Here is a 12319-nt window from a genome sequence, read left to right as displayed (position 1 = left end):
GGAAGGTGGTCCAGAAGCTGAGAAACTACAATTAGGAAAAGTCATTATTTTTGCAGTCAATGGATTAATGTGTTTGCATTTAAATCCAAATACAATATTCTTTTGTGAAAAATAAATTCCACCCTCTGAAACAGTTGTAAGCCATTTTTCAACCTCCTTCCATATGGAAATTGATTGAAATGTTGGCTCAAAATTAGTCATCAATGTCTTCCAGTGAAGATCCGGGTTAGAACTGACCTCCAGTATTTCCTGCTTGTCGTAAGAGGCGACGAACGGGATGGGGAGGTAAAGCTCACGGACTTGGATGGCATATGCTATCGTCTCCTTACTGCGTAGATCGATGCTCATGCTGTTGATCACTGCATTGTCTGGTCCAGACTCGATTATTTACAGATCGACACCATACAGCTGGGATATTTCTGACTCGGTCATCAGTCGTGATATCCCCCGCAAAGGTAAACACAGTATAATCTCTTCACAGCTAGAACACCTATATGCCGAATGCAGTGAATATTTAGAAGTATCAAATGAATTTCAAAATCTGCTCTGGTTATCGTTATATCCCCGAGCAAACGAAAACGGCATTAGACATCGAATATTAAAAGAAAATGAATTAAAGTATTTATATCTCTGTATCAAAGATTAAAATGTGAAGTATCGCATGAGGCAAAAAGTATGAATTTGGTTTAATGCATTGTCTGTATTGTTAAACAAGAATAACGGGATTTATGTATTATGCACCAAAGTTTTGTTCCTTTGCTTTTCCGATTATCTGATCGTATTACAGTGGAAGCTGCCCAAACCGACATCTGTCCTATCCAGCAAGTTGTTAACATTGGCATAAAATCTCAATCCCATCCATGGCTTGTACACACAGCTCTACAATCCAGCACATTGCCTAAACCGGATTAATTCTTCAGTCCCAATGAGTGCCGGTTTAGACAGCTTCCATTGTAAATAAATAGGCAGATGAAATATTTCCCAGCATCACTAACACCTAGTGTCTTCCTGGTCTCTTTTGAAGAGACACCGTGTGGCGTAAGAAGACCTAGATGGTACTACATGGGAAGCTGAAATGGGTTTTGCTTGTGAAAATAACGGGTTAGAATTGGTCTCCAGCATTCTTGTCCTCAGAGGTGACTAACGGGACCGACTGGTTGGCACATGATTGACTGGTCACCAATAGTTACCATACATGGAATATTGCTGTGTTACTTAAAAAATGGTGACATTGCAATTGCTCACTATATTACGATAGTCTATTACATTAGGTGTAACAGGATATGATGAATAATAACATTTTAAATAGGTTAGTATTTTTATTGAGATATTATATTCTCAGCAATATGCTAGCAACACTGCTGCTTATAGGCCTTAAGTCATACAGTTATAACGTTAACTATAACACCTATCTGGCATTGCTGAACTATTGCTGACTCCACCCCTACAGTAGAATAAGGTAGCTGTAATATCACCCTATACAGGCCAATCACGGCATATAGAGGAAAAGGTGTGTGTATCGCCTAGTATTTGGCATAGCAAAATACTGATAAATATTGCCTATATTGAAAAAAAGCCCCAAAAAATCACGAGTACATGAAATTCTACATATCATGTTCATGTTACTGGTTCCCTCTGAAGAAGTAACTATCCACATTAGCAACCAACAGAATTTTGCGGAAACTAATGGAAACTAAACTAACGGTAGCAACATCTGTTCTGTGTCATTTGATTTTATCTCTGGCGCAATGTCACTGATATTTAACATTTCAATGAAAATGTGCTCAGACAGAAAGTAAAAATCCATTATCTAATTTGCATACTTGTGTGGTTGGAGGCATGACTTACATGTTGTCATGTACAAGCATTATATCACAGATGAATGCTTTATTTAAGTGATGCAACTGTTATGCCTCCCTCATATACACTAAACGCCAAATCAAAGATTAACCTCTACCTATATGACTTATTGAAAAACCAAAGGTGTGCTTTGGAGCTATCTATACAAGAATGCTTAACAACAAAGCTTTAAGCAAATCACGAAATAATTCTCAAAAGAATTAATATTTAGGTGAAATGCGTCGTTTTCAGAAGAGTTAAATTCTCCCATTTTCGACCATGCCGAAATATACCAAATAACAATAATTTAGATATACAAAAGAAATAATTATATAAAATTCTGCTTTGATACGAAGATAAACCATTTAAGGTCACCATTTTTTAAACTTTTAAAACAAGAAACAATTGTGTAAAATTGTAAAAGAATCATTCCTTTGAAAACAATTTTTGCTTTGAAAACAAGTAAAACAAGTCTTGATAATGTGAAAATGTGTTGAGAAACAACTGAAATTATCTTTGTTAATATGTTTGCTTGTAACGTAACATTTTCCCATTGTCTGCTTACACATAGCATTATCATTCGCCATCACGTTGCAGTATGCAATCAGTATTTGTAACAGTTCCACGTGTAGAATGATTCTATAGGGTTTAGAATAGAGTCTAGAATGCATGATATGATACACAACTGCAAGTACGAGAAATATGCAACGACTAACAGCTGCAGAGAGAGATAGAGAGAGAGTCATTTGGATGGTGCAGATGCGGTCAACAATGCTGTTGCCAACGCCTTCGGATGCCACCATATCACGGTTATAACACTGGGGTCACCGTAGACAGACCAAGAAGTGGACGTCCACACAACACATCGTCAACACATAGGTAACCCCGTCACAAAGAAATGAGGGTAACGTTTATTTTGGCGTTTAGTATAGGAGTAATATTGCTGACAGCAAGTTGTCTGACAGATATCTATATGGGATACGAAGTACTTTGACAACAGTCTGTCAGATCAAGCTGACATAACGGCATGATGTAACTTTTCTACGGTGGAAGATGCTCGTCTTCACTTGAAGGCACAGCCTCGACCTCCATCGACTAAAAGGATCTGTCCCGTCACATAGCTCGCAGCGTCGGAGGCAAGGTAGCCAATAGCTTCAGCCACATCTTGGGGTGTTCCCAGTCTGCCAAGAGGGTTGACAGTCTCTTAGTGTTCCAAGAACTGTAACTGTACACCAATAATTTAATTGAGGAAAATAGTACCACAACGGCCATTCCCATTAAAATCACCCCTACAAAAAGATCTGAAGATATCTCACGACACGTGCAGCCACAAATACTTTTTACCCGACCAATCAGAGAAACTGAAAAGCCGAAGTCCGTTTCTGATCATGCACTCACACATTAACCTGAATGACGGTTAACCCGAACGACGCTAATGAGCCTTACGACTGACTCGCCGCTATTAAAGGGAGAAAACATCTAAATATCTTTTCTTTGGGAATTACCTTCAGCAGTATCGGCCATCTTCAGTATTCCAGAATGTTCTTTTGCTCACAATTTGTCATTGAGAATCAAGAACTCTTTGGGGTTGGGTTACCACTTTCTCCATTCTGCAACATTCGTTAGCACTCCCATCTTAATTAGGTAACTCTAAGTTGCAAGCTGCTTCCAACTCACAAGCGAGAAGCCAGATTATGAGAGGAGAGGAGAGGTGAGGTGATGTGAGTGAGACGTGTCTTCGCGTCGCATTTCATTTATATAGAGAAGTGTATGCCACCATGGGGTTTGTTGAAGCAGTCCTGATTGATGCAAGCTATATTTCTAGCATACAGTATCATACAGAGATATACACAGATACCCCGTTGATGTTAAGAGCTATCCACGGAAACAATATTAAGTACAATTTTCATAACTTCTTTCGGAATCGAACCACTTCCGCTCTCCGCGGCGTGACACTGTTTAATTGACTACATAGGGGTTTAAGGGCGAATGGGTTCCCACAGTCCTAGCGTCATGAACAGTTTGTGGAATGGGCTCTGGTGAAATAATCTGATGGCCAAAGAAACAAAAGAGAATACCTTCGCCGATATATGTTAGTCATCAATACGACCCCGTATGTTAAAACTCTGTCCACGGACGCTGAATGTATGTGCTTATATATACAGTCACTCGTATTTCGAGGCATCCCACATCACAATTGTCCAGGTCTATCTGACCAGACACTAACGCCGTAGGTACTGACCTTCTTTATCTCAGCGTCTTTGCCGTGGAGGACAGAACCCTCTCGTCCGAAGATTGCAGTGGGCACAGTGCTGGGGCTACAACAAAACAGGTGTGACTGAGGAGTATGATATTGCATTGTGTTCAAATTCTTATATATAAAAGCAATCCTTCAAAGCAGACATTTTTGTTGTGATCGAAGTCCTAGATATGTGACTACGTTAATATTGGTAAATGTATGTTCGAGCGTTAAATGAAACTGGGGTTCGGCCGAAGCCCGGCCAGTTCGAGCATTCGCAACACTCTTAAGTATGAAATGCATATGATGTATGCTGAACAGTTCTTGCTCTCTGAATGGATATAGTTTACAATAATAACAATATCAAACTCCAGACGCTTTCTGTAAAAAAAACCCATAAGAACCATACTTGTATAAAATGTTGAAAAAGCATGTATTGGATTCGGTATTCCCACATGGAAACTCATTTCCGCGTTTGGGTGATTTGTTTCCATATGATGGTGATGCAGCTAAATTGAATTTTTTTGTAATTTCGATTTCAAAGTGGTAACGTTTCTTTAGCCCGTCAATCTTATTATAAATCTGTCCGACATAATCAATCTTGCACGTCGCACGTCATCATTACAGAAAAGAGGAAACACTTACCTCACTGAATTCACCCGAACCTTCTTGAGTTCTGCAGAAAATAATTTTCAGAAACACATCTATAAACACCCATGGTCCGTGGAATAGTATTGTTAGCACCCTGCTTCACCTCAGTATGTATGACGTTATGATACATACACCTAAAGGACACTTACAGTTTGTCAAACCTTACTTTCCAGCCACAGTATGTTTGTTTAAGACACTGATATATCAGCACAATCAGTTTTAGAGTTTAACATCACAAATGATTGATTTTACTTGAGAAATAGATCCCACCCACAATCAAAACTGTCACAATCAACCAACGGAGAGTGCCATCCATTGCAAATTGCCATCGTACCATTATGATTTGAACAGTCACCCACTGAAACCCTGAACCAACCAAAAACAGCCATCTCACTGAAACAGTCAATCCACCCATGTCACCTCATCTAAAATGTCAGCTGAACCAGAGATCACTCAACCAGAATCCCAAATAGATAAGCATCCATAGATAGTTACCCGTTCACCCACCCAGACACTCACCCAAGGCCAGGCACTGTGTGAACATATCAAGGGCAGCCTTGCTGACACAACAGATTCCTATTTCCGGCATCTGGAACACGTGACAGCATCGGATTCCTCATAAAACATCCACGTGGGGCATGCCCATGGCTATATATATATTCAGTAGACGTTATTTTGCTTTCGATGATGGGTGATGGTCAGGAGTCAATAAAATTTTCGATGATAGGTGCTGGTCATGAGTCAATGATGGTGGGTGATGGTCACGAGTCAATGATGGTGGGTGATGGTCACGAGTCAATGATGGTGAGTGATGGTCATGAGTCAATGATGGTGGGTGATGGTCATGAGTCAATAAAATTTTCGATGATAGGTGATGGTCATGAGTCAATGATGGTGGGTGATGGTCACGAGTCAATGATGGTGGGTGATGGTCACGAGTCAATGATAGTGAGTGATGGTCATGAGTCAATGATGGTGGGTGATGGTCATGAGTCAATGATGGTGGCTGATGGTCACGAGTCAGTGATGGTGGGTGATGGTCATGAGTCAATGATGGTGGGTAATGGTCATGAGTCAATGATGGTGGGTGATGGTCATGAGTCAATGATGGTGGCTGATGGTCATGAGTCAATGATGGTGGCTGATGGTCACGAGTCAATGATGGTGGGTGATGGTCATGAGTCAGTGATGGTGGGTGATGGTCATGAGTCAATGATAGTGAGTGATGGTCATGAGTCAATGATAGTAAGTGATGGTCATGAGTCAATGATAGTGAGTGATGGTCATGAGTCAATGATGGTGAGTGATGGTCATGAGTCAATGATAGTGAGTGATGGTCATGAGTCAATGATGGTGGCTGATGGTCACGAGTCAATGATGGTGGGTGATGGTCATGAGTCAATAAAAGTTTCGATGATAGGTGATGGTCATGAGTCAATGATAGTGAGTGATGGTCATGAGTCAATGATGGTGGGTGATGGTCATGAGTCAATAAACTTTTCGATGATAGGTGATGGTTATGAGTCAATGATGGTGGGTGATGGTCACGAGTCAATGATGGTGGCTGATGGTCACGAGTCAATGATCGTGAGTGATGGTCACGAGTCAATGATCGTGAGTGATGGTCATGAGTCAATAAAATTTTCGATGATAGGTGATGGTCATGAGTCAATGATGGTGGGTGATGGTCATGAGTCAGTGATGGTGGCTGATGGTCATGAGTCAATGATAGTGAGTGATGGTCATGAGTCAATGATGGTGGCTGATAGTCACGAGTCAATGATGGTGGGTGATGGTCATGAGTCAATAAAATTTTCGATGATAGGTGATGGTCATGAGTCAATGATAGTGAGTGATGGTCACGAGTCAATGATAGTGAGTGATGGTCACGAGTCAATGATGGTGGGTGATGGTCACGAGTCAATGATGGTGGCTGATGGTCACGAGTCAATGATAGTGAGTGATGGTCATGAGTCAATGATGGTGGGTGATGGTCATGAGTCAATACAATTTTCGATGATAGGTGATGGGCATGAGTCAATGATGGTGGGTGATGGTCATGAGTCAATGATAGTGAGTGATGGTCATGACTCAATGAGGATGGGTGATGGTCATGAGTCAATAAATTTCCATCATGTAGTCACCTTATCCACATTCAACACAGAATTGACCTGTTGACCTGATGTGACTCGGCAGATTCTAGTGAGAGGAGGTAACTCGTTTATTCGGTCAATATTTGAGACAAACAAATTTACACACAAACGAGTTTCGACTGTTCGTCTTTTATATTCGAGCGTGGATAAGACAATCCAGGGAAAAAGAACATGCCAGTCTATCTGCATAGACACAGATGCCCACCCAAACCATTTACAGATCTAGTAGTTGAACTCACCGCCCTGTACCGCTAAGACTTGTTATGTTTACAATGTTCCCTACAAAGAAAAACAAACAGGTTTAGTAAGACAAAGCAATTCTTTAAACAAAATCGTGTATTTAGGAATTGCATCATTCCATGTTTTAAAAACAATGTACAATGCTGAAAATACAGAGCAAGAGAAACATATCAACTCACTTGAGAAAAAATAGAAACAGAGACTTATGTGAGATTCATCATAATATTTCAGACAGAAATAATTCTCCAATAATTTGACTGAAAATTCATCGCGATTCTTGCCTTGCATTTACCTCTGTTCATTAAGAAAGAGCCATTGAGTCAAAATTAGAATTTGACAAATTGTAGTTAATTCCAAAATGAATATTGTGGGACAGTAGCGAGTGGGACCACCCTGGGCATCCATGCACGCAAACATACGCCCCCTCACTGACGTTGTCAGTCGGTGGAAGACGTCAGAGGCAATGCTGTTCCATAAGTTCAAGAGGGTCTGTTCAAGTTCCTATCAGTTCGGTGGAGGTGGGACACACTGTCTCAGTTGACCATCAACATGATCCTAAAGATGTTCACTGGAGTTCATATCTGAAGAATGCGCTGGCCAAGGCAATGCGTTGGCGTTAAAGTTGCGCAGAAAACTGGATCAATTCTGACTGTGTGAGGCCATGCGTTGTCATCACACAAAATCCTGTCTTGTTTTGTTCTGGCCACGAATGACGCGCCATACGCCTTCTCCGCCGAACTGATGAACTAAAAACAGGTCGATCTCTGGCTTTGTTTCTGATCAGACTTGCTCCTGTAAAGAGCTTTTCCCCCCACTCACATCGCTGCCATCGGCGTACAGTTCGTGACCATTACAGTCTGCGTTCACCCTGTAGACATGCCAAGACCATTCCACTGAAGCGGCTTTAGGTCGTATACCAGCTATATCAAGTCGTCGAAAGAATGTGTTCTAGTAATGACGTGTTAATTATATAAGGCCATTAAAAGGAAGAGGCGGTAGGCCCGTATACCAGCCGTACCAAGTCGTCGAATGACTGAGTGTTTGTGCTGGCACCGTTATATATCTGTTCCGGAGGTGCTCTTCTTGATCTCAGGCCTGCTTGCTGGTGTCAATTACATTGCGATTGCGAAATTCTTGGCTTATTCGTGGTGGTTGTTTGGTTAATGCGTGCGAGTTTGGTTCAACATCGATATCAGTATTTGTGTCACAAGCATGCACGTGCATTCGGACCAATGTTCCATAATTACGTTTTTCACGTTTTGATAATTGTAGGGATTCAAAAGAAGTTTTCGGACAGCTGCTTTGTTATCAGGATATCGTTGCATTCTGGCGAGCGTTTCCTGAGGTCAAACCTCTTTCACTGTTTTTGTTTTTTATGTTATTACTTTCAAAGTGGCAACTTTCTCTTGCCCGGTAGTTTTACCCGGGTAGGTATATCATGGGATATTGTTTGCATGCAAACAGTAAACCCATCTATATCTGCGCACCCACTTTACCGTTTCCCCATCTCTCCCCAAGATGTACCCACACTGCGTCTCCAACAGATGTACCCACCCCGCGTCTCCTGTAGATATACCCACCCTGTGTCTTCTCCAAGTGGGGAACAGCCACCTGTGACAGGAGGAAGGGCACCTTCATGTTGAGGTCCATCGTCTGGTCGTACTGGGTCTCTGACATCCCCATGGACTCCCCTGGGAAAACCAAACCTGCGTTGTTTACCTGCACTACAGGTACGTCAGGTGAGAAAAACGGATGATCAACACTCATACGTGGTCCAACCTCAAATCCAAATGCATCTTTAAATTACGACTGTGTACAAGATGCCAAGCACCACGGCTATCGTAACCACTGAGGACGTGGCCAGTGCCTGACGTTCCTTAGTTCGTAGACGATTCAGTCTGTTTTCACGGGGTGATTACAATCGTCTCATCATCGTGTTACTGCGGACAGGAACCGTGAAGATCCGGGTTAGAACTGATCTTCAATAACCCATGCTTGTATAAGAAGCGACTAAGGGAATTGGGTGCTCATTATAGGTGACACTGTTGACACGCGTAGATCAATGCTCATGTTGTTCATCACTGGATCGTCTGGTCCAGACTCGATGATTTCCAGACCGCGGCCATATAGCTGAAATTTTGCTGTGTGCGGCTTAAAACTAAACTCACCCACTCCTGCTGATGCCGTGACCCTGATGACGTCATTGCGAACACCCGGTTGCGCAGATGCGGGTAAGGGTTATCCTTTGGGTTATCCTTTGAGGTGGTGGTGCTTGGTCTTCAGTTCTGGGACGTTCGGATTTGTGGCCAGCCTTGTTGACTGAGGATGATGTGCAAAATGTTCAGCCAACACTCACTCCACTGGTGTATTCACGCTCCGCTGTTGATAATCTTGGCATGTGTCTTTAACAGGTTTATGACAAACAATCTCAGCCGAATCTTTTGTATTCAACAAAACAGGTATTCCCCAAATATCCTATGCGTCGTTTCCTTTGTCTGATTATAAACGGCGACCCTTGATAGAGTGGTCACCATCTAAATGATGTACCATATACAAATAACCCACACTATGAAACATATTCAAGACAAATAAAAACAACGAAAAACAACCTCCCCCCAAAAAAAACAACAAAACAAAACAAAAAAACAACAACAAAAAAAACAGCCAATAATTACCCCACAAAACAACAACAACAACAACAAAATAAATAGATGAAATAAAAAATAAAAACGGTGTTCCCTACGATCTATTTAGGGGAGAAGCGTCGCCGAACGCTTACATGTACCAGGACGTCGAGACTGCCAAATTTGGCGACCGTCTTTTCAATGGTAGTCTTTCTGAATGCCGCGTCAGTCAGGCCACCAGTAAGAGTCAGAATCTGAAAACCATAAGAGATACGAATGTATCTGTTGTGTTATCACATCCACTGTACTACACAAAATCTGTAAACCATACGAGAGAATATATCATCTGTTATCACCTCTATTGGTCTACACACAATCTCGGCTGCGTACGTTATCACGTTTCTAACCCATGATCCACCTATTCCAGATGACCTAACGAGTGCTATCTGATACTATACTGGACAAAAATATTTAGGGATATTTATTAATTTTGGAGAGTTGATACAATACGAGCATGCCGTACTCACGTTGAGTTGATACTATTTGAGCATGCCGTACTCAAGTTGAGTTGATACAATACGAGCATGCCGTACTCACGTTTGAGTTGATACAATACGAGCGTGCCGTACTCACGATGAGTTGATACAATACGAGCGTGCCGTACGCACGTTGAGTTGATACAATACGAGCATGCCGTACTCACGTTGAGTTGATACAATACGAGCATGCCGTACTCACGTTTGAGTTGAAACAATACGAGCATGCCGTACTCACGTTGAGTTGATACTATTTGAGCATGCCGTACTCACGTTGAGTTGATACTATTTAAGCATGCCGTACTCACGTTGAGTTGATACTATTTGAGCGTGCCGTACTCACGTTTGAGTTGATACTATTTGAGCATGCCGTACTCACGTTGAGTTGATACTGTTGAGCATGCCGTACTCACGTTTGAGTTGATACAATACGAGCATGTCGTACTCACGTTGAGTTGATACTATTTGAGCATGCCGTACTCACGTTGAGTTGATACTATTTGAGCATGCCGTACTCACGTTGAGTTGATACTATTTGAGCATGCCGTACTCACGTTGAGTTGATACTATTTGAGCATGCCGTACTCACGTTGAGTTATTACTCACGTTGAGTTTGAGCATGCTTTTAATGATGTTGAGTGTGAAGATACTGTTGTTCACGTTGTAGATCTTGTACATATACAGTCTTGTGCATAACCACCTTTTATCACCTCTACTGACAAATGACTAATGCAGATGACAAACATTTCACATGTTCTTTTCATCTGTTAAAAGGTTTAATAGCAGCGTGGAGGAAATTGGCTCGTGAACGACAAATATCGTGTAAGCAACAGCACTCTCAGACAGCACGTGGCCAACAGCATACTCAAACTCAATATCATGTTCAACAGCATGCACAAACTGAACGTGAGAAGCAGTGGTTGAGTAACGAGAATTTCTACATTTTCAGCAGAAGAAAATACATTGAAGAAAACTTATAAGGGAACACACAAAAAGGTCAAGTGTGGTATACATGTATTGGCGTATTGAATAATCACTTGATCGCATCGATTTTGGGGTTGGGTATAATTAGATAGTTACGTTTATAGCATGTTCAGTTTTGACTCTTGGACATATTTCGTCTTCGAATGTTCACCCATGTACTCGTTAATAAAAGCACATTATATGGACAGAAATATGCAATACCAAAGTAGAATAAACTGTTAGTTGTAAACACGCCGTCTGCAATATGTGTAACAGTCCGGAGGTTGTGTCGGATATTACAAACTAAACCTACTTGGGGTGTACAAAACCGAATGTACCAAACCTCCTCCACAACACTCACATCCCCATCAGGTATCCCGCACTCCAAGCATCGCTTAGCAACACCTTCCAGTCTCGACGTATCTCGTCCCGTTAGCGAGAGTTTGCCTCCCTTTTTGGCAAAATGCAAAGCCGTCCCCTCTCCAAGTCCGGCACTCGCTCCTGAAGAATGGAGAAACAGGATGCTATTTAGAAACATTGAAAAAAAACAACATTCGACAAACATACATTAATAGCCCTCCTTGTGCACAGTAAGGAATACCAAACACCAGGCATCCTGACGCCACGAGAGCGTTCCTGAGCTGACTTGAGTTTACAATCGTCTACATGCACTTCTCAATGCAGGAATAGTTTGTCATATTTACCCGTAATAAGTACAACTCGGCCTGCGAAATTCGCCATCACGTCGCTTCTGCTGTCCCGACTGTCTGGCTCGTGTAAGTGTACCTAAGTATAACTCACTGTCCTAGTCGAGGAAAATCATAGAGAGTAAATAGAGGTGACCGTCGACTTTTAGGCTGATAATGTAGGCCGCAGGCAGAGGTGAGACAGGGATTGTGAAAAAGAGCATCAACACACTTGGTCCCTGCTGTATGATGTTGTGCGCAGAGCTCAGGTCATATATCAGTTGAAGCTGAAGATCACATGAAACGCAAAACACAACTTTCCAGATTCTGATACATGTCGGTATGGACTTAAAGTAACAAATTATTAATTTAAAAAATTAACTTAAAA

General features: G+C 41.7%; 1 pseudogene; it reads right to left on the bottom strand.

Moving 5' to 3' along the window:
* Positions 1 to 2902: 2902 nt before the first annotated feature.
* LOC137271714 (uncharacterized oxidoreductase TM_0325-like) lies at positions 2903 to 11986 on the bottom strand (annotated as a pseudogene).
* Between the last annotated feature and the right edge of the window lie 333 nt (positions 11987 to 12319).

Source organism: Haliotis asinina, chromosome 2 (genome assembly GCF_037392515.1).
Source record: "Haliotis asinina isolate JCU_RB_2024 chromosome 2, JCU_Hal_asi_v2, whole genome shotgun sequence".
In the NCBI taxonomy this organism is placed as follows: domain Eukaryota; kingdom Metazoa; phylum Mollusca; class Gastropoda; order Lepetellida; family Haliotidae; genus Haliotis; species Haliotis asinina.
Note: the sequence above shows the minus strand (reverse complement) of the source record. Positions and strands in the feature narration are given on the sequence as shown.